Below are 15,595 nucleotides of genomic sequence, written 5' to 3'. Positions count from 1 at the left end.
ACCTCGTCCGCCTTGCAGGCCATCTGTGCAGCTTACACACTAGTGTCGAAGACCGATCACTGGGAGAACAAAAAATAGTTACGCGACTCGACGAGGATGGGATTCGAACCCACGTGGGCAGAGCCCAATGGATTAGCTGTCCATCGCCTTAACCTCTCGGCCACCTCGCCCGCCTTGCAGGCCATTCGTGCAGCTTACACACTAGTGTCGAAGACCGATCACTGGGAGAACAAAAAAAAGTTACGCGACTCGACGAGGATCAGATTCGAACCGATGCGGGCCGAGCCTAATAAAATAGCAGTATATCTCCTTAACCTCTCGGCCCTCTCGTCCGCCTTGCTGGCCATCCATGCAGTTTACACACTAGTGTCGTAGACCCATCACTGGGAGGACAAAAAAAATTACGCGACTCGACGAGGATAGGATTCGAACCAAAGTGGGCAGAGCCCAATGGATTAGCAGTCCATCGCCTTAACCACTCGACCACCTCGTCCGCCTTGCAGGCCATCCATGCAGCTTACACACTAGTGTCGTAGACCGATCACTGGGAGAACAAAAACAACGTTACGCGACTCGACGAGGATGGAATTCGAACCCACGCGGGCAGTGCCCAATGGATTAGCAGTCCATCGCCATAACCTCTCGGCCACCTCGTCCGCCTTGCAGGCCATCCGTGCAGCTTACACACTAGTGTCGAAGACCGATCACTGGGAGAACAAAAAAAAGTTACGCGACTCGACGAGGATGAGATACGAACCGATGCGGGGCGAGCCCAATAAATTAGCAGTATATCTCCTTAACCTCTCGGCCCCCTCGTCCGCCTTGCTGGCCATCCGTGCAGTTTACACACTAGTGTCGCAGACCCATCACTGGGAAGACAAAAAAAAATTAAGCGACTCGACGAGGATAGGATTCGAACCCAAGCGGGCAGAGCCCAATGGATTAGCAGTCCATCGCCTTAACCACTCGACCACCTCGTCCGCCTTGCAGGCCATCCGTGCAGCTTACACACTAAAGTCGAAGACCTATCACTGGGAGAACAAAAACAAAGTTACGCGACTCGACGAGGATGGAATTCGAACCCACGCGGGCAAGCCCAATGGATTAGCAGTCCATCGCCTTAACCTCTCGGCCACCTCGTCCGCCTTGCAGGCCATCCGTGCAGCTTACACACTAGTGTCGAAGACTGATCACTGGGGGAACAAAAAAAGTTACGCGGGTCGACGAGGATGGGATTCGAACCCACGCGGGCAGAGCCCAGTGGATTAGCAGTTCATCGCCTTAACCTCTCAGCCACATCGTCCGTCTTGCCGGCCCTCAGTGCAGCTTACACGCTAGTGTCGAAGACCGATCACTGGAAAACAAAAAAAAGTTACGCGACTCGACGAGGATGGGATTCGAAACCACGCGGGCAGAGCCCAACGGATTAGCAGTCCATCGCCTTAACCTCTCGGCAACCTCGTCCGCCTTGAAGGCCATTCGTGAAGCTTATACACTAGAGTCGTAGACAGATAACTGGGAGAACAAAAAAAAAGTTACGCGACTCGACGAGGATGGGATTCGAACCGACGCGGGCCGAGCCCAATAAATAAGCAAGCAATCTCCTTATCCTCTCGGCCCCCTCGTCCGCCTTGCAGGCCATCCGTTTAGTTTACACACTAGTGTCGTAGACCCATCACTGGGAGAACAAAAAAAAAGTTAGACGACTCGACGAAAATGGGATTCGAACCCACGCGGGCAGAGCCCAATGGATTAGCAGTCCATCGCCTTAACCTCTCGGCCACCTCGTCCGCTTTGCAGGCCATTCGTGCAGCTTTCACTCTAGTGTTGAAGACCGATCACTGGGAGAACAAAAAAAGTTACGCGACTGGACGAGGATGGGATTCGAACCCACGCGGGCAGAGCCCAATGGATTAGCAGTCCATCGCCTTAAGCTCTCGGACACCTCGTTCGCATTGCGGGCAACCCGTGCAGCTTACACACTAGTGTCGAAGACTGTATACTGGGAGAACAAAAAAAGTTACGCGACTCGACGAGGATGGGATTTGAACCCATGCGGGCCGAGCCCAATAAATTAGCAGTCAATCCTTAACCTCTCGGCCACCTCGTCCACTTTGCAGGCCATTCGTGCAGCTTTCACACTAGTGCTGAAGACCGATCACTGGGAGAAGAAAAAAAGTTACGCGACTCGACGAGGATCAGATTCGAACCGATGCGGGCCGAGCCTAATAAAATAGCAGTATATCTCCTTAACCTCTCGGCCCTCTCGTCCGCCTTGCTGGCCATCCATGCAGTTTACACACTAGTGTCGTAGACCCATCACTGGGAGGACAAAAAAATTTACGCGACTCGACGACGATGGGATTCGAACCCACGCGGGCAGAGCCCAATGCATTAGCAGTCCATGGCCTTAACCTCTCGGCCACCTCGTCCGCCTTGCAGGCCATCTGTGCAGCTTACACACTAGTGTCAAAGACCGATCACTGGGAGAACAAAAATAGTTACGCGACTCGACGAGGATGGGATTCGAACCCACGTGGGCAGAGCCCAATGGATTAGCTGTCCATCGCCTTAACCTCTCGGCCACCTCGCCCGCTTTGCAGGCCATTCGTGCAGCTTACACACTAGTGTCGAAGACCGATCACTGGGAGAACAAAAAAAAGTTACGCGACTCGACGAGGATCAGATTCGAACCGATGCGGGCCGAGCCTAATAAAATAGCAGTATATCTCCTTAACCTCTCGGCCCTCTCGTCCGCCTTGCTGGCCATCCATGCAGTTTACACACTAGTGTCGTAGACCCATCACTGGGAGGACAAAAAAAAATTACGCGACTCGACGAGGATAGGATTCGAACCAAAGTGGGCAGAGCCCAATGGATTAGCAGTCCATCGCCTTAACCACTCGACCACCTCGTCCGCCTTGCAGGCCATCCATGCAGCTTACACACTAGTGTCGTAGACCGATCACTGGGAGAACAAAAAATAAAGTTACGCGACTCGACGAGGATGGGATACAAACCCACGCGGGCAGAGCCCAACGGATTAGCAGTCCATCGCCTTAACCTCTCGGTAACCTCGTCCGCCTTGCAGGCCATTCGTGCAGCTTACACACTAGTGTCGTAGACAGATCACTGGGAGAACAAAAAAAAGTAACACGACTCGACGAGGATGGGATTGGAACAAACGCGGGCAGAGCCCAGTATATTAGCAGTCCATCGCCTTAACCTCTCGGCCACCTCGTCCGCCTTGCAGGCCATCCGTGCAGCTTACACACTAGTGTCGAAGACCGATCACTGGGAGAAACAAAAAAAGTTACGCGACTCGACGAGGATGGGATTCGATCCCACGCGGGCAGAGCCCAATGGATTAGCAGTCCATCGCCTTAACCTCTCGGCCACCTCGCCCGCCTTGCAGGCCATTCGTGCAGCTTACACACTAGTGTCGAAGACCGATCACTGGGAGAACAAAAAAAGTTACGCGACTCGACGAGGATGAGATACGAACCGATGCGGGGCGAGCCCAATAAATTAGCAGTATATCTCCTTAACCTCTCGGCCCCCTCGTCCGCCTTGCTGGCCATCCGTGCAGTTTACACACTAGTGTCGCAGACCCATCACTGGGAAGACAAAAAAAAATTAAGCGACTCGACGAGGATAGGATTCGAAACCACGCGGGCAGAGCCCAACGGATTAGCAGTCCATCGCCTTAACCTCTCGGCAACCTCCTCCGCCTTGAAGGCCATTCGTGAAGCTTACACACTAGAGTCGTGGACAGATAACTGGGAGAACAAAAAAAAGTTACGCGACTCGACGAGGATGGGATTCGAACCGACGCGGGCCGAGCCCAATAAATAAGCAAGCAATCTCCTTATCCTCTCGGCCCCCTCGTCCGCCTTGCAGGCCATCCGTTTAGTTTACACACTAGTGTCGTAGACCCATCACTGGGAGAACAAAAACAAAGTTAGACGACTCGACGAAAATGGGATTCGAACCCACGCGGGCAGAGCCCAATGGATTAGCAGTCCATCGCCTTAACCTCTCGGCCACCTCGTCCGCTTTGCAGGCCATTCGTGCAGCTTTCACACTAGTGTTGAAGACCGATCACTGGAAGAACAAAAAAAGTTACGCGACTGGACGAGGATGGGATTCGAACCCACGCGGGCAGAGCCCAATGGATTAGCAGTCCATCGCCTTAAGCTCTCGGACACCTCGTCCGCATTGCGGGCAACCCGTGCAGCTTACACACTAGTGTCGAAGACTGATTACTGGGAGAACAAAAAAAGTTACGCGACTCGACGAGGATGGGATTTGAACCCATGCGGGCCGAGCCCAATAAATTAGCAGTCAATCCTTAACCTCTCGGCCACCTCGTCCTCTTTGCAGGCTATTCGTGCAGCTTTCACACTAGTACTGAAGACCGATCACTGGGAGAAGAAAAAAAGTTACACGACTCGACGAGGATGGGATTCGAACCAACGCGGGCAGAGCCCAATGCATTAGCAGTCCATGGCGTTAACCTCTCGGCCACCTCGTCCGCCTTGCAGGCCATCTGTGCAGCTTACACACTAGTGTCGAAGACCGATCACTGGGAGAACAAAAAATAGTTACGCGACTCGACGAGGATGGGATTCGAACCCACGTGGGCAGGGCCCAATGGATTAGCTGTCCATCGCCTTAACCTCTCGGCCACCTCGCCCGCCTTGCAGGCCATTCGTGCAGCTTACACACTAGTGTCGAAGACCGATCACTGGGAGAACAAAAAAAAGTTACGCGACTCGACGAGGATCAGATTGGAACCGATGCGGGCCGAGCCTAATAAAATAGCAGTATATCTCCTTAACCACTCGGCCCTCTCGTCCGCCTTGCTGGCCATCCATGCAGTTTACACACTAGTGTCGCAGACCCATCACTGGGAAGACAAAAAAAAAATTAAGCGACTCGACGAGGATAGGATTCGAACCCAAGCGGGCAGAGCCCAATGGATTAGCAGTCCATCGCCTTAACCACTCGACCACCTCGTCCGCCTTGCAGGCCATCCGTGCAGCTTACACACTAGTGTCGAAGACCTATCACTGGGAGAACAAAAACAAAGTTACGCGACTCGACGAGGATGGAATTCGAACCCACGCGGGCAGTGCCCAATGGATTAGCAGTCCATCGCCTTAACCTCTCGGCCACCTCGTCCGCCTTGCAGGCCATCCGTGCAGCTTACATACTGGTGTCGAAGACTGATCACTGGGAGAACAAAAAAAGTTACGCGGGTCGACGAGGATGGGATTCGAACCCACGCGGGCAGAGCCCAGTGGATTAGCAGTTTATCGCCTTAACCTCTCAGCCACATCGTCCGTCTTGCAGGCCCTCCGTGCAGCTTACACGCTAGTGTCGAAGACCGATCACTGGAAAACAAAAAAAAGTTACGCGACTCGACGAGGATGGGATTCGAAACCACGCGGGCAGAGCCCAACGGATTAGCAGTCCATCGCCTTAACCTCTCGGCAACCTCGTCCGCCTTGAAGGCCATTCGTGAAGCTTACACACTAGAGTCGTAGACAGATAACTGGGAGAACAAAAAAAAAGTTACGCGACTCGACGAGGATCAGATTGGAACCGATGCGGGCCGAGCCTAATAAAATAGCAGTATATCTCCTTAACCACTCGGCCCTCTCGTCCGCCTTGCTGGCCATCCATGCAGTTTACACACTAGTGTCGCAGACCCATCACTGGGAGGACAAAAAAAATTACGCGACTCGACGAGGATAGGATTCGAACCAAAGTGGGCAGAGCCCAATGGATTAGCAGTCCATCGCCTTAACCACTCGACCACCTCGTCCGCCTTGCAGGCCATCCACGCAGCTTACACACTAGTGTCGTAGACCGATCACTGGGAGAACAAAAACAACGTTACGCGACTCGACGAGGATGGAATTCGACCCACGCGGGCAGTGCCCAATGGATTAGCAGTCCATCGCCTTAACCTCTCGGCCACCTCGTCCGCCTTGCAGGCCATCCGTGCAGCTTGCACACTAGTGTCGAAGACCGATCACTGGGAGAACAAAAAAAAGTTACGCGACTCGACGAGGATGAGATACGAACCGATGCGGGGCGAGCCCAATAAATTAGCAGTACATCTCCTTAACCTCTCGGCCCCCTCGTCCGCCTTGCTGGCCATCCGTGCAGTTTACACACTAGTGTCGCAGACCCATCACTGGGAAGACAAAAAAAAATTAAGCGACTCGACGAGGATAGGATTCGAACCCAAGCGGGCAGAGCCCAATGGATTAGCAGTCCATCGCCTTAACCACTCGACCACCTCGTCCGCCTTGCAGGCCATCCGTGCAGCTTACACACTAGTGTCGAAGACCTATCACTGGGAGAACAAAAACAAAGTTACGCGACTCGACGAGGATGGAATTCGAACCCACGCGGGCAGGGCCCAATGAATTAGCAGTCCATCGCCTTAACCTCTCGGCCACCTCGTCCGCTTTGCAGGCCATTCGTGCAGCTTTCACACTAGTGTTGAAGACCGATCACTGGGAGAACAAAAAAAGTTACGCGACTGGACGAGGATGGGATTCAAACCCACGCGGGCAGAGCCCAATGGATTAGCAGTCCATCGCCTTAAGCTCTCGGACACCTCGTCCACATTGCGGGCAACCCGTGCAGCTTACACACTAGTGTCGAAGACTGATTACTGGGAGAACAAAAAAAGTTACGCGACTCGACGAGGATGGGATTTGAACCCATGTGGGCCGAGCCCAATAAATTAGCAGTCAATCCTTAACCTCTCGGCCACCTCGTCCACTTTGCAGGCCATTCGTGCAGTTTACACACTAGTGTCGTAGACCCATCACTGGGAGGACAAAAAAAATTACGCGACTCGACGAGGATAGGATTCGAACCAAAGTGGGCAGAGCCCAATGGATTAGCAGTCCATCGCCTTAACCACTCGACCACCTCGTCCGCCTTGCTGGCCATCCATGCAGCTTACACACTAGTGTCGTAGACCGATCACTGGGAGAACAAAAACAACGTTACGCGACTCGACGAGGATGGAATTTGAACCCACGCGGGCAGTGCCCAATGGATTAGCAGTCCATCGCCTTATTCTCTCGGCCACCTCGTCCGCCTTGCAGGCCATCCGTGCAGCTTACACACTAGTGTCAAAGACCGATGACTGGGAGAGCAAAAAAAGTTACGCGACTCGACGAGGATGGGATTCGAACCCATGAGGGCAGAGCCCAGTGGATTAGCAGTCGATCGCCTTAACCTCTCGGCCACCTCGTCCGTCTTGCAGGCCCTCCGTGCAGCTTACCCACTAGTGTCGAAGACCGATCACTGGAAAACAAAAAAAAGTTACGCGACTCGACGAGGATGGGATTCGAACCCACGCGGGCAGAGCCCAACGGAATAGCAGTCCATCGCCTTAACCTCTCGGCAACCTCGTCCGCCTTGAAGGCCATTCGTGCAGCTTACACACTAGTGTCGTAGACAGATAACTGGGAGAACAAAAAAAGTTACGCGACTCGACGAGGATGAGATACGAACCGATGCGGGGCGAGCCCAATAAATTAGCAGTATATCTCCTTAACCTCTCGGCCCCCTCGTCCGCCTTGCTGGCCATCCGTGCAGTTTACACACTAGTGTCGCAGACCCATCACTGGGAAGACAAAAAAAAATTAAGCGACTCGACGAGGATAGGATTCGAAACCACGCGGGCAGAGCCCAACGGATTAGTAGTCCATCGCCTTAACCTCTCGGCAACCTCCTCCGCCTTGAAGGCCATTCGTGAAGCTTACACACTAGAGTCGTAGACAGATAACTGGGAGAACAAAAAAAAAAGTTACGCGACTCGACGAGGATGGGATTCGAACCGACGCGGGCCGAGCCCAATAAATAAGCAAGCAATCTCCTTATCCTCTCGGCCCCCTCGTCCGCCTTGCAGGCCATCCGTTTAGTTTACACACTAGTGTCGTAGACCCATCACTGGGAGAACAAAAACAAAGTTAGACGACTCGACGAAAATGGGATTCGAACCCACGCGGGCAGAGCCCAATGGATTAGCAGTCCATCGCCTTAACCTCTCGGCCACCTCGTCCGCTTTGCAGGCCATTCGTGCAGCTTTCACACTAGTGTTGAAGACCGATCACTGGAAGAACAAAAAAAGTTACGCGACTGGACGAGGATGGGATTCGAACCCACGCGGGCAGAGCCCAATGGATTAGCAGTCCATCGCCTTAAGCTCTCGGACACCTCGTCCGCATTGCGGGCAACCCGTGCAGCTTACACACTAGTGTCGAAGACTGATTACTGGGAGAACAAAAAAAGTTACGCGACTCGACGAGGATGGGATTTGAACCCATGCGGGCCGAGCCCAATAAATTAGCAGTCAATCCTTAACCTCTCGGCCACCTCGTCCTCTTTGCAGGCTATTCGTGCAGCTTTCACACTAGTGCTGAAGACCGATCACTGGGAGAAGAAAAAAAGTTACACGACTCGACGAGGATGGGATTCGAACCCACGCGGGCAGAGCCCAATGCATTAGCAGTCCATGGCCTTAACCTCTCGGCCACCTCGTCCGCCTTGCAGGCCATCTGTGCAGCTTACACACTAGTGTCGAAGACCGATCACTGGGAGAACAAAAAATAGTTACGCGACTCGACGAGGATGGGATTCGAACCCACGTGGGCAGAGCCCAATGGATTAGCTGTCCATCGCCTTAACCTCTCGGCCACCTCGCCCGCCTTGCAGGCCATTCGTGCAGCTTACACACTAGTGTCGAAGACCGATCACTGGGAGAACAAAAAAAAGTTACGCGACTCGACGAGGATCAGATTGGAACCGATGCGGGCCGAGCCTAATAAAATAGCAGTATATCTCCTTAACCACTCGGCCCTCTCGTCCGCCTTGCTGGCCATCCACGCAGTTTACACACTAGTGTCGCAGACCCATCACTGGGAGGACAAAACAAAGTTACGCGACTCGACGAGGATGGAATTCGAACCCACGCGGGCAGTGCCCAATGGATTAGCAGTCCATCGCCTTAACCTCTCGGCCACCTCGTCCGCCTTGCAGGCCATCCGTGCAGCTTACATACTGGTGTCGAAGACTGATCACTGGGAGAACAAAAAAAGTTACGCGGGTCGACGAGGATGGGATTCGAACCCACGCGGGCAGAGCCCAGTGGATTAGCAGTTTATCGCCTTAACCTCTCAGCCACATCGTCCGTCTTGCAGGCCCTCCGTGCAGCTTACACGCTAGTGTCGAAGACCGATCACTGGAAAACAAAAAAAAGTTACGCGACTCGACGAGGATGGGATTCGAAACCACGCGGGCAGAGCCCAACGGATTAGCAGTCCATCGCCTTAACCTCTCGGCAACCTCGTCCGCCTTGAAGGCCATTCGTGAAGCTTACACACTAGAGTCGTAGACAGATAACTGGGAGAACAAAAAAAAAGTTACGCGACTCGACGAGGATCAGATTGGAACCGATGCGGGCCGAGCCTAATAAAATAGCAGTATATCTCCTTAACCACTCGGCCCTCTCGTCCGCCTTGCTGGCCATCCATGCAGTTTACACACTAGTGTCGCAGACCCATCACTGGGAGGACAAAAAAAATTACGCGACTCGACGAGGATAGGATTCGAACCAAAGTGGGCAGAGCCCAATGGATTAGCAGTCCATCGCCTTAACCACTCGACCACCTCGTCCGCCTTGCAGGCCATCCACGCAGCTTACACACTAGTGTCGTAGACCGATCACTGGGAGAACAAAAACAACGTTACGCGACTCGACGAGGATGGAATTCGACCCACGCGGGCAGTGCCCAATGGATTAGCAGTCCATCGCCTTAACCTCTCGGCCACCTCGTCCGCCTTGCAGGCCATCCGTGCAGCTTGCACACTAGTGTCGAAGACCGATCACTGGGAGAACAAAAAAAAGTTACGCGACTCGACGAGGATGAGATACGAACCGATGCGGGGCGAGCCCAATAAATTAGCAGTACATCTCCTTAACCTCTCGGCCCCCTCGTCCGCCTTGCTGGCCATCCGTGCAGTTTACACACTAGTGTCGCAGACCCATCACTGGGAAGACAAAAAAAAATTAAGCGACTCGACGAGGATAGGATTCGAACCCAAGCGGGCAGAGCCCAATGGATTAGCAGTCCATCGCCTTAACCACTCGACCACCTCGTCCGCCTTGCAGGCCATCCGTGCAGCTTACACACTAGTGTCGAAGACCTATCACTGGGAGAACAAAAACAAAGTTACGCGACTCGACGAGGATGGAATTCGAACCCACGCGGGCAGGGCCCAATGAATTAGCAGTCCATCGCCTTAACCTCTCGGCCACCTCGTCCGCTTTGCAGGCCATTCGTGCAGCTTTCACACTAGTGTTGAAGACCGATCACTGGGAGAACAAAAAAAGTTACGCGACTGGACGAGGATGGGATTCGAACCCACGCGGGCAGAGCCCAATGGATTAGCAGTCCATCGCCTTAAGCTCTCGGACACCTCGTCCACATTGCGGGCAACCCGTGCAGCTTACACACTAGTGTCGAAGACTGATTACTGGGAGAACAAAAAAAGTTACGCGACTCGACGAGGATGGGATTTGAACCCATGTGGGCCGAGCCCAATAAATTAGCAGTCAATCCTTAACCTCTCGGCCACCTCGTCCACTTTGCAGGCCATTCGTGCAGTTTACACACTAGTGTCGTAGACCCATCACTGGGAGGACAAAAAAAATTACGCGACTCGACGAGGATAGGATTCGAACCAAAGTGGGCAGAGCCCAATGGATTAGCAGTCCATCGCCTTAACCACTCGACCACCTCGTCCGCCTTGCTGGCCATCCATGCAGCTTACACACTAGTGTCGTAGACCGATCACTGGGAGAACAAAAACAACGTTACGCGACTCGACGAGGATGGAATTTGAACCCACGCGGGCAGTGCCCAATGGATTAGCAGTCCATCGCCTTATTCTCTCGGCCACCTCGTCCGCCTTGCAGGCCATCCGTGCAGCTTACACACTAGTGTCAAAGACCGATGACTGGGAGAGCAAAAAAAGTTACGCGACTCGACGAGGATGGGATTCGAACCCATGAGGGCAGAGCCCAGTGGATTAGCAGTCGATCGCCTTAACCTCTCGGCCACCTCGTCCGTCTTGCAGGCCCTCCGTGCAGCTTACACACTAGTGTCGAAGACCGATCACTGGAAAACAAAAAAAAGTTACGCGACTCGACGAGGATGGGATTCGAACCCACGCGGGCAGAGCCCAACGGAATAGCAGTCCATCGCCTTAACCTCTCGGCAACCTCGTCCGCCTTGAAGGCCATTCGTGCAGCTTACACACTAGTGTCGTAGACAGATAACTGGGAGAACAAAAAAAGTTACGCGACTCGACGAGGATGAGATACGAACCGATGCGGGGCGAGCCCAATAAATTAGCAGTATATCTCCTTAACCTCTCGGCCCCCTCGTCCGCCTTGCTGGCCATCCGTGCAGTTTACACACTAGTGTCGCAGACCCATCACTGGGAAGACAAAAAAAAATTAAGCGACTCGACGAGGATAGGATTCGAAACCACGCGGGCAGAGCCCAACGGATTAGTAGTCCATCGCCTTAACCTCTCGGCAACCTCCTCCGCCTTGAAGGCCATTCGTGAAGCTTACACACTAGAGTCGTAGACAGATAACTGGGAGAACAAAAAAAAAAGTTACGCGACTCGACGAGGATGGGATTCGAACCGACGCGGGCCGAGCCCAATAAATAAGCAAGCAATCTCCTTATCCTCTCGGCCCCCTCGTCCGCCTTGCAGGCCATCCGTTTAGTTTACACACTAGTGTCGTAGACCCATCACTGGGAGAACAAAAACAAAGTTAGACGACTCGACGAAAATGGGATTCGAACCCACGCGGGCAGAGCCCAATGGATTAGCAGTCCATCGCCTTAACCTCTCGGCCACCTCGTCCGCTTTGCAGGCCATTCGTGCAGCTTTCACACTAGTGTTGAAGACCGATCACTGGAAGAACAAAAAAAGTTACGCGACTGGACGAGGATGGGATTCGAACCCACGCGGGCAGAGCCCAATGGATTAGCAGTCCATCGCCTTAAGCTCTCGGACACCTCGTCCGCATTGCGGGCAACCCGTGCAGCTTACACACTAGTGTCGAAGACTGATTACTGGAAGAACAAAAAAAGTTACGCGACTCGACGAGGATGGGATTTGAACCCATGCGGGCCGAGCCCAATAAATTAGCAGTCAATCCTTAACCTCTCGGCCACCTCGTCCTCTTTGCAGGCTATTCGTGCAGCTTTCACACTAGTGCTGAAGACCGATCACTGGGAGAAGAAAAAAAGTTACACGACTCGACGAGGATGGGATTCGAACCCACGCGGGCAGAGCCCAATGCATTAGCAGTCCATGGCCTTAACCTCTCGGCCACCTCGTCCGCCTTGCAGGCCATCTGTGCAGCTTACACACTAGTGTCGAAGACCGATCACTGGGAGAACAAAAAATAGTTACGCGACTCGACGAGGATGGGATTCGAACCCACGTGGGCAGAGCCCAATGGATTAGCTGTCCATCGCCTTAACCTCTCGGCCACCTCGCCCGCCTTGCAGGCCATTCGTGCAGCTTACACACTAGTGTCGAAGACCGATCACTGGGAGAACAAAAAAAAGTTACGCGACTCGACGAGGATCAGATTGGAACCGATGCGGGCCGAGCCTAATAAAATAGCAGTATATCTCCTTAACCACTCGGCCCTCTCGTCCGCCTTGCTGGCCATCCATGCAGTTTACACACTAGTGTCGCAGACCCATCACTGGGAGGACAAAAAAAATTACGCGACTCGACGAGGATAGGATTCGAACCAAAGTGGGCAGAGCCCAATGGATTAGCAGTCCATCGCCTTAACCTCTCGGCCACCTCGTCCGCCTTGCAGGCCATCCGTGCAGCTTACATACTGGTGTCGAAGACTGATCACTGGGAGAACAAAAAAAGTTACGCGGGTCGACGAGGATGGGATTCGAACCCACGCGGGCAGAGCCCAGTGGATTAGCAGTTTATCGCCTTAACCTCTCAGCCACATCGTCCGTCTTGCAGGCCCTCCGTGCAGCTTACACGCTAGTGTCGAAGACCGATCACTGGAAAACAAAAAAAAGTTACGCGACTCGACGAGGATGGGATTCGAAACCACGCGGGCAGAGCCCAACGGATTAGCAGTCCATCGCCTTAACCTCTCGGCAACCTCGTCCGCCTTGAAGGCCATTCGTGAAGCTTACACACTAGAGTCGTAGACAGATAACTGGGAGAACAAAAAAAAAGTTACGCGACTCGACGAGGATGGGATTCGAACCGACGCGGGCCGAGCCCAATAAATAAGCAAGCAATCTGCTTATCCTCTCGGCCCCCTCGTCCGCCTTGCAGGCCATCCGTTTAGTTGACACACTAGTGTCGTAGACCCATCACTGGGAGAACAAAAAAAGTTAGACGACTCGACGAAAATGGGATTCGAACCCACGCGGGCAGGGCCCAATGAATTAGCAGTCCATCGCCTTAACCTCTCGGCCACCTCGTCCGCTTTGCAGGCCATTCGTGCAGCTTTCACACTAGTGTTGAAGACCGATCACTGGGAGAACAAAAAAAGTTACGCGACTGGACGAGGATGGGATTCGAACCCACGCGGGCAGAGCCCAATGGATTAGCAGTCCATCGCCTTAAGCTCTCGGACACCTCGTCCACATTGCGGGCAACCCGTGCAGCTTACACACTAGTGTCGAAGACTGATTACTGGGAGAACAAAAAAAGTTACGCGACTCGACGAGGATGGGTTTTGAACCCATGTGAGCCGAGCCCAATAAATTAGCAGTCAATCCTTAACCTCTCGGCCACCTCGTCCACTTTGCAGGCCATTCGTGCAGCTTTCACACTAGTGCTGAAGACCGATCACTGGGAGAAGAAAAAAAGTTACACGAATCGACGAGGATGGGATTCGAACCCACGCGGGCAGAGCCCAATGCATTAGCAGTCCATGGCCTTAACCTCTCGGCCACCTCGTCCGCCTTGCAGGCCATCTGTGCAGCTTACACACTAGTGTCGAAGACCGATCACTGGGAGAACAAAAAATAGTTACGCGACTCGACGAGGATGGGATTCGAACCCACGTGGGCAGAGCCCAATGGATTAGCTGTCCATCGCCTTAACCTCTCGGCCACCTCGCCCGCCTTGCAGGCCATTCGTGCAGCTTACACACTAGTGTCGAAGACCGATCACTGGGGGAACAAAAAAAAGTTACGCGACTCGACGAGGATCAGATTCGAACCGATGCGGGCCGAGCCTAATAAAATAGCAGTATATCTCCTTAACCTCTCGGCCCTCTCGTCCGCCTTGCTGGCCATCCATGCAGTTTACACACTAGTGTCGTAGACCCATCACTGGGAGGACAAAAAAAATTACGCGACTCGACGAGGATAGGATTCGAACCAAAGTGGGCAGAGCCCAATGGATTAGCAGTCCATCGCCTTAACCACTCGACCACCTCGTCCGCCTTGCTGGCCATCCATGCAGCTTACACACTAGTGTCGTAGACCGATCACTGGGAGAACAAAAACAACGTTACGCGACTCGACGAGGATGGAATTTGAACCCACGCGGGCAGTGCCCAATGGATTAGCAGTCCATCGCCTTATTCTCTCGGCCACCTCGTCCGCCTTGCAGGCCATCCGTGCAGCTTACACACTAGTGTCAAAGACCGATGACTGGGAGAGCAAAAAAAGTTACGCGACTCGACGAGGATGGGATTCGAACCCACGAGGGCAGAGCCCAGTGGATTAGCAGTCCATCGCCTTAACCTCTCGGCCACCTCGTCCGTCTTGCAGGCCCTCCGTGCAGCTTACACACTAGTGTCGAAGACCGATCACTGGAAAACAAAAAAAAGTTACGCGACTCGACGAGGATGGGATTCGAACCCACGCGGGCAGAGCCCAACGGAATAGCAGTCCATCGCCTTAACCTCTCGGCAACCTCGTCCGCCTTGAAGGCCATTCGTGCAGCTTACACACTAGTGTCGTAGACAGATAACTGGGAGAACAAAAAAAGTTACGCGACTCGACGAGGATGGGATTCGAACCGACGCGGGCCGAGCCCAATAAATAAGCAAGCAATCTCCTTATCCTCTCGGCCCCCTCGTCCGCCTTGCATGCCATCCGTTCAGTTTACACACTAGTGTCGTAGACCCATCACTGGGAGAACAAAAAAAAGTTACACGACTCGACGAAAATGGGACTCGAACCCACGCGGGCAGAGCCCAATGGATTAGCAGTCCATCGCCTTAACCTCTCGGCCTCCTCGTCCGCCTTGCAGGCTACCCGTGCAGCTTACACACTAGTGGCGAAGACTGATTACTGGGAGAACAAAAAAAGTTACGCGACTCGACGAGGATGGGATTCGAACCCACGCGGGCTGAGCCCAATAAATTAGCAGTCAATCTCCTTAACCTCTCGGCCACGTCGTCCACCTTGCAGGCCATTTGTGCAGCTTGTACACTAGTGTCGAAGACCCATCACTCGGAGAAAAAAAGTTACGCGAC

At 53.4% G+C, this 15,595-nt stretch overlaps 1 protein-coding gene and 58 non-coding genes across 59 annotated transcripts in view; 1 reads left to right on the top strand and 58 right to left on the bottom strand.

Moving 5' to 3' along the window:
* LOC142775133 (uncharacterized) overlaps window positions 1-15,595 on the top strand; it is a 45,338-nt gene that overhangs the window by 6,327 nt on the left and 23,416 nt on the right. The window lies entirely within an intron of this gene.
* Window positions 89-170, bottom strand: TRNAS-GCU (transfer RNA serine (anticodon GCU)). Its single transcript has one exon. It is a non-coding gene; the product is annotated as a tRNA-Ser (tRNA).
* On the bottom strand, window positions 412-493 carry TRNAS-GCU (transfer RNA serine (anticodon GCU)). Its single transcript has one exon. It is a non-coding gene; the product is annotated as a tRNA-Ser (tRNA).
* TRNAS-GCU (transfer RNA serine (anticodon GCU)) lies at window positions 575-656 on the bottom strand. Its single transcript has one exon. It is a non-coding gene; the product is annotated as a tRNA-Ser (tRNA).
* Window positions 899-980, bottom strand: TRNAS-GCU (transfer RNA serine (anticodon GCU)). Its single transcript has one exon. It is a non-coding gene; the product is annotated as a tRNA-Ser (tRNA).
* TRNAS-GCU (transfer RNA serine (anticodon GCU)) lies at window positions 1,062-1,142 on the bottom strand. Its single transcript has one exon. It is a non-coding gene; the product is annotated as a tRNA-Ser (tRNA).
* TRNAS-GCU (transfer RNA serine (anticodon GCU)) lies at window positions 1,222-1,303 on the bottom strand. Its single transcript has one exon. It is a non-coding gene; the product is annotated as a tRNA-Ser (tRNA).
* TRNAS-GCU (transfer RNA serine (anticodon GCU)) lies at window positions 1,383-1,464 on the bottom strand. The gene has a single exon. It is a non-coding gene; the product is annotated as a tRNA-Ser (tRNA).
* TRNAS-GCU (transfer RNA serine (anticodon GCU)) lies at window positions 1,709-1,790 on the bottom strand. Its single transcript has one exon. It is a non-coding gene; the product is annotated as a tRNA-Ser (tRNA).
* TRNAS-GCU (transfer RNA serine (anticodon GCU)) lies at window positions 1,870-1,951 on the bottom strand. The gene has a single exon. It is a non-coding gene; the product is annotated as a tRNA-Ser (tRNA).
* Window positions 2,351-2,432, bottom strand: TRNAS-GCU (transfer RNA serine (anticodon GCU)). The gene has a single exon. It is a non-coding gene; the product is annotated as a tRNA-Ser (tRNA).
* Window positions 2,512-2,593, bottom strand: TRNAS-GCU (transfer RNA serine (anticodon GCU)). Its single transcript has one exon. It is a non-coding gene; the product is annotated as a tRNA-Ser (tRNA).
* Window positions 2,836-2,917, bottom strand: TRNAS-GCU (transfer RNA serine (anticodon GCU)). The gene has a single exon. It is a non-coding gene; the product is annotated as a tRNA-Ser (tRNA).
* TRNAS-GCU (transfer RNA serine (anticodon GCU)) lies at window positions 3,324-3,405 on the bottom strand. Its single transcript has one exon. It is a non-coding gene; the product is annotated as a tRNA-Ser (tRNA).
* On the bottom strand, window positions 3,972-4,053 carry TRNAS-GCU (transfer RNA serine (anticodon GCU)). Its single transcript has one exon. It is a non-coding gene; the product is annotated as a tRNA-Ser (tRNA).
* On the bottom strand, window positions 4,133-4,214 carry TRNAS-GCU (transfer RNA serine (anticodon GCU)). Its single transcript has one exon. It is a non-coding gene; the product is annotated as a tRNA-Ser (tRNA).
* On the bottom strand, window positions 4,615-4,696 carry TRNAS-GCU (transfer RNA serine (anticodon GCU)). The gene has a single exon. It is a non-coding gene; the product is annotated as a tRNA-Ser (tRNA).
* TRNAS-GCU (transfer RNA serine (anticodon GCU)) lies at window positions 4,940-5,021 on the bottom strand. Its single transcript has one exon. It is a non-coding gene; the product is annotated as a tRNA-Ser (tRNA).
* Window positions 5,103-5,184, bottom strand: TRNAS-GCU (transfer RNA serine (anticodon GCU)). The gene has a single exon. It is a non-coding gene; the product is annotated as a tRNA-Ser (tRNA).
* TRNAS-GCU (transfer RNA serine (anticodon GCU)) lies at window positions 5,425-5,506 on the bottom strand. The gene has a single exon. It is a non-coding gene; the product is annotated as a tRNA-Ser (tRNA).
* Window positions 5,749-5,830, bottom strand: TRNAS-GCU (transfer RNA serine (anticodon GCU)). Its single transcript has one exon. It is a non-coding gene; the product is annotated as a tRNA-Ser (tRNA).
* On the bottom strand, window positions 5,912-5,992 carry TRNAS-GCU (transfer RNA serine (anticodon GCU)). The gene has a single exon. It is a non-coding gene; the product is annotated as a tRNA-Ser (tRNA).
* Window positions 6,235-6,316, bottom strand: TRNAS-GCU (transfer RNA serine (anticodon GCU)). The gene has a single exon. It is a non-coding gene; the product is annotated as a tRNA-Ser (tRNA).
* TRNAS-GCU (transfer RNA serine (anticodon GCU)) lies at window positions 6,398-6,479 on the bottom strand. Its single transcript has one exon. It is a non-coding gene; the product is annotated as a tRNA-Ser (tRNA).
* On the bottom strand, window positions 6,559-6,640 carry TRNAS-GCU (transfer RNA serine (anticodon GCU)). Its single transcript has one exon. It is a non-coding gene; the product is annotated as a tRNA-Ser (tRNA).
* On the bottom strand, window positions 6,879-6,960 carry TRNAS-GCU (transfer RNA serine (anticodon GCU)). The gene has a single exon. It is a non-coding gene; the product is annotated as a tRNA-Ser (tRNA).
* TRNAS-GCU (transfer RNA serine (anticodon GCU)) lies at window positions 7,042-7,123 on the bottom strand. The gene has a single exon. It is a non-coding gene; the product is annotated as a tRNA-Ser (tRNA).
* Window positions 7,203-7,284, bottom strand: TRNAS-GCU (transfer RNA serine (anticodon GCU)). Its single transcript has one exon. It is a non-coding gene; the product is annotated as a tRNA-Ser (tRNA).
* On the bottom strand, window positions 7,364-7,445 carry TRNAS-GCU (transfer RNA serine (anticodon GCU)). Its single transcript has one exon. It is a non-coding gene; the product is annotated as a tRNA-Ser (tRNA).
* TRNAS-GCU (transfer RNA serine (anticodon GCU)) lies at window positions 8,014-8,095 on the bottom strand. Its single transcript has one exon. It is a non-coding gene; the product is annotated as a tRNA-Ser (tRNA).
* TRNAS-GCU (transfer RNA serine (anticodon GCU)) lies at window positions 8,175-8,256 on the bottom strand. Its single transcript has one exon. It is a non-coding gene; the product is annotated as a tRNA-Ser (tRNA).
* Window positions 8,495-8,576, bottom strand: TRNAS-GCU (transfer RNA serine (anticodon GCU)). Its single transcript has one exon. It is a non-coding gene; the product is annotated as a tRNA-Ser (tRNA).
* Window positions 8,657-8,738, bottom strand: TRNAS-GCU (transfer RNA serine (anticodon GCU)). Its single transcript has one exon. It is a non-coding gene; the product is annotated as a tRNA-Ser (tRNA).
* On the bottom strand, window positions 8,981-9,062 carry TRNAS-GCU (transfer RNA serine (anticodon GCU)). The gene has a single exon. It is a non-coding gene; the product is annotated as a tRNA-Ser (tRNA).
* TRNAS-GCU (transfer RNA serine (anticodon GCU)) lies at window positions 9,303-9,384 on the bottom strand. The gene has a single exon. It is a non-coding gene; the product is annotated as a tRNA-Ser (tRNA).
* On the bottom strand, window positions 9,627-9,708 carry TRNAS-GCU (transfer RNA serine (anticodon GCU)). Its single transcript has one exon. It is a non-coding gene; the product is annotated as a tRNA-Ser (tRNA).
* On the bottom strand, window positions 9,790-9,870 carry TRNAS-GCU (transfer RNA serine (anticodon GCU)). Its single transcript has one exon. It is a non-coding gene; the product is annotated as a tRNA-Ser (tRNA).
* TRNAS-GCU (transfer RNA serine (anticodon GCU)) lies at window positions 10,113-10,194 on the bottom strand. The gene has a single exon. It is a non-coding gene; the product is annotated as a tRNA-Ser (tRNA).
* Window positions 10,276-10,357, bottom strand: TRNAS-GCU (transfer RNA serine (anticodon GCU)). Its single transcript has one exon. It is a non-coding gene; the product is annotated as a tRNA-Ser (tRNA).
* TRNAS-GCU (transfer RNA serine (anticodon GCU)) lies at window positions 10,437-10,518 on the bottom strand. Its single transcript has one exon. It is a non-coding gene; the product is annotated as a tRNA-Ser (tRNA).
* Window positions 10,757-10,838, bottom strand: TRNAS-GCU (transfer RNA serine (anticodon GCU)). Its single transcript has one exon. It is a non-coding gene; the product is annotated as a tRNA-Ser (tRNA).
* On the bottom strand, window positions 10,920-11,001 carry TRNAS-GCU (transfer RNA serine (anticodon GCU)). Its single transcript has one exon. It is a non-coding gene; the product is annotated as a tRNA-Ser (tRNA).
* On the bottom strand, window positions 11,081-11,162 carry TRNAS-GCU (transfer RNA serine (anticodon GCU)). Its single transcript has one exon. It is a non-coding gene; the product is annotated as a tRNA-Ser (tRNA).
* TRNAS-GCU (transfer RNA serine (anticodon GCU)) lies at window positions 11,242-11,323 on the bottom strand. Its single transcript has one exon. It is a non-coding gene; the product is annotated as a tRNA-Ser (tRNA).
* Window positions 11,892-11,973, bottom strand: TRNAS-GCU (transfer RNA serine (anticodon GCU)). The gene has a single exon. It is a non-coding gene; the product is annotated as a tRNA-Ser (tRNA).
* TRNAS-GCU (transfer RNA serine (anticodon GCU)) lies at window positions 12,053-12,134 on the bottom strand. Its single transcript has one exon. It is a non-coding gene; the product is annotated as a tRNA-Ser (tRNA).
* Window positions 12,373-12,454, bottom strand: TRNAS-GCU (transfer RNA serine (anticodon GCU)). Its single transcript has one exon. It is a non-coding gene; the product is annotated as a tRNA-Ser (tRNA).
* On the bottom strand, window positions 12,535-12,616 carry TRNAS-GCU (transfer RNA serine (anticodon GCU)). Its single transcript has one exon. It is a non-coding gene; the product is annotated as a tRNA-Ser (tRNA).
* On the bottom strand, window positions 12,858-12,939 carry TRNAS-GCU (transfer RNA serine (anticodon GCU)). Its single transcript has one exon. It is a non-coding gene; the product is annotated as a tRNA-Ser (tRNA).
* TRNAS-GCU (transfer RNA serine (anticodon GCU)) lies at window positions 13,180-13,261 on the bottom strand. Its single transcript has one exon. It is a non-coding gene; the product is annotated as a tRNA-Ser (tRNA).
* On the bottom strand, window positions 13,504-13,585 carry TRNAS-GCU (transfer RNA serine (anticodon GCU)). Its single transcript has one exon. It is a non-coding gene; the product is annotated as a tRNA-Ser (tRNA).
* On the bottom strand, window positions 13,665-13,746 carry TRNAS-GCU (transfer RNA serine (anticodon GCU)). Its single transcript has one exon. It is a non-coding gene; the product is annotated as a tRNA-Ser (tRNA).
* TRNAS-GCU (transfer RNA serine (anticodon GCU)) lies at window positions 13,985-14,066 on the bottom strand. Its single transcript has one exon. It is a non-coding gene; the product is annotated as a tRNA-Ser (tRNA).
* Window positions 14,147-14,228, bottom strand: TRNAS-GCU (transfer RNA serine (anticodon GCU)). The gene has a single exon. It is a non-coding gene; the product is annotated as a tRNA-Ser (tRNA).
* Window positions 14,470-14,551, bottom strand: TRNAS-GCU (transfer RNA serine (anticodon GCU)). Its single transcript has one exon. It is a non-coding gene; the product is annotated as a tRNA-Ser (tRNA).
* On the bottom strand, window positions 14,633-14,714 carry TRNAS-GCU (transfer RNA serine (anticodon GCU)). The gene has a single exon. It is a non-coding gene; the product is annotated as a tRNA-Ser (tRNA).
* Window positions 14,794-14,875, bottom strand: TRNAS-GCU (transfer RNA serine (anticodon GCU)). Its single transcript has one exon. It is a non-coding gene; the product is annotated as a tRNA-Ser (tRNA).
* TRNAS-GCU (transfer RNA serine (anticodon GCU)) lies at window positions 14,955-15,036 on the bottom strand. The gene has a single exon. It is a non-coding gene; the product is annotated as a tRNA-Ser (tRNA).
* TRNAS-GCU (transfer RNA serine (anticodon GCU)) lies at window positions 15,278-15,359 on the bottom strand. The gene has a single exon. It is a non-coding gene; the product is annotated as a tRNA-Ser (tRNA).

Source organism: Rhipicephalus microplus, chromosome X (genome assembly GCF_043290135.1).
Source record: "Rhipicephalus microplus isolate Deutch F79 chromosome X, USDA_Rmic, whole genome shotgun sequence".
Lineage (NCBI taxonomy): Eukaryota > Metazoa > Arthropoda > Arachnida > Ixodida > Ixodidae > Rhipicephalus > Rhipicephalus microplus.
Note: the sequence above shows the minus strand (reverse complement) of the source record. Positions and strands in the feature narration are given on the sequence as shown.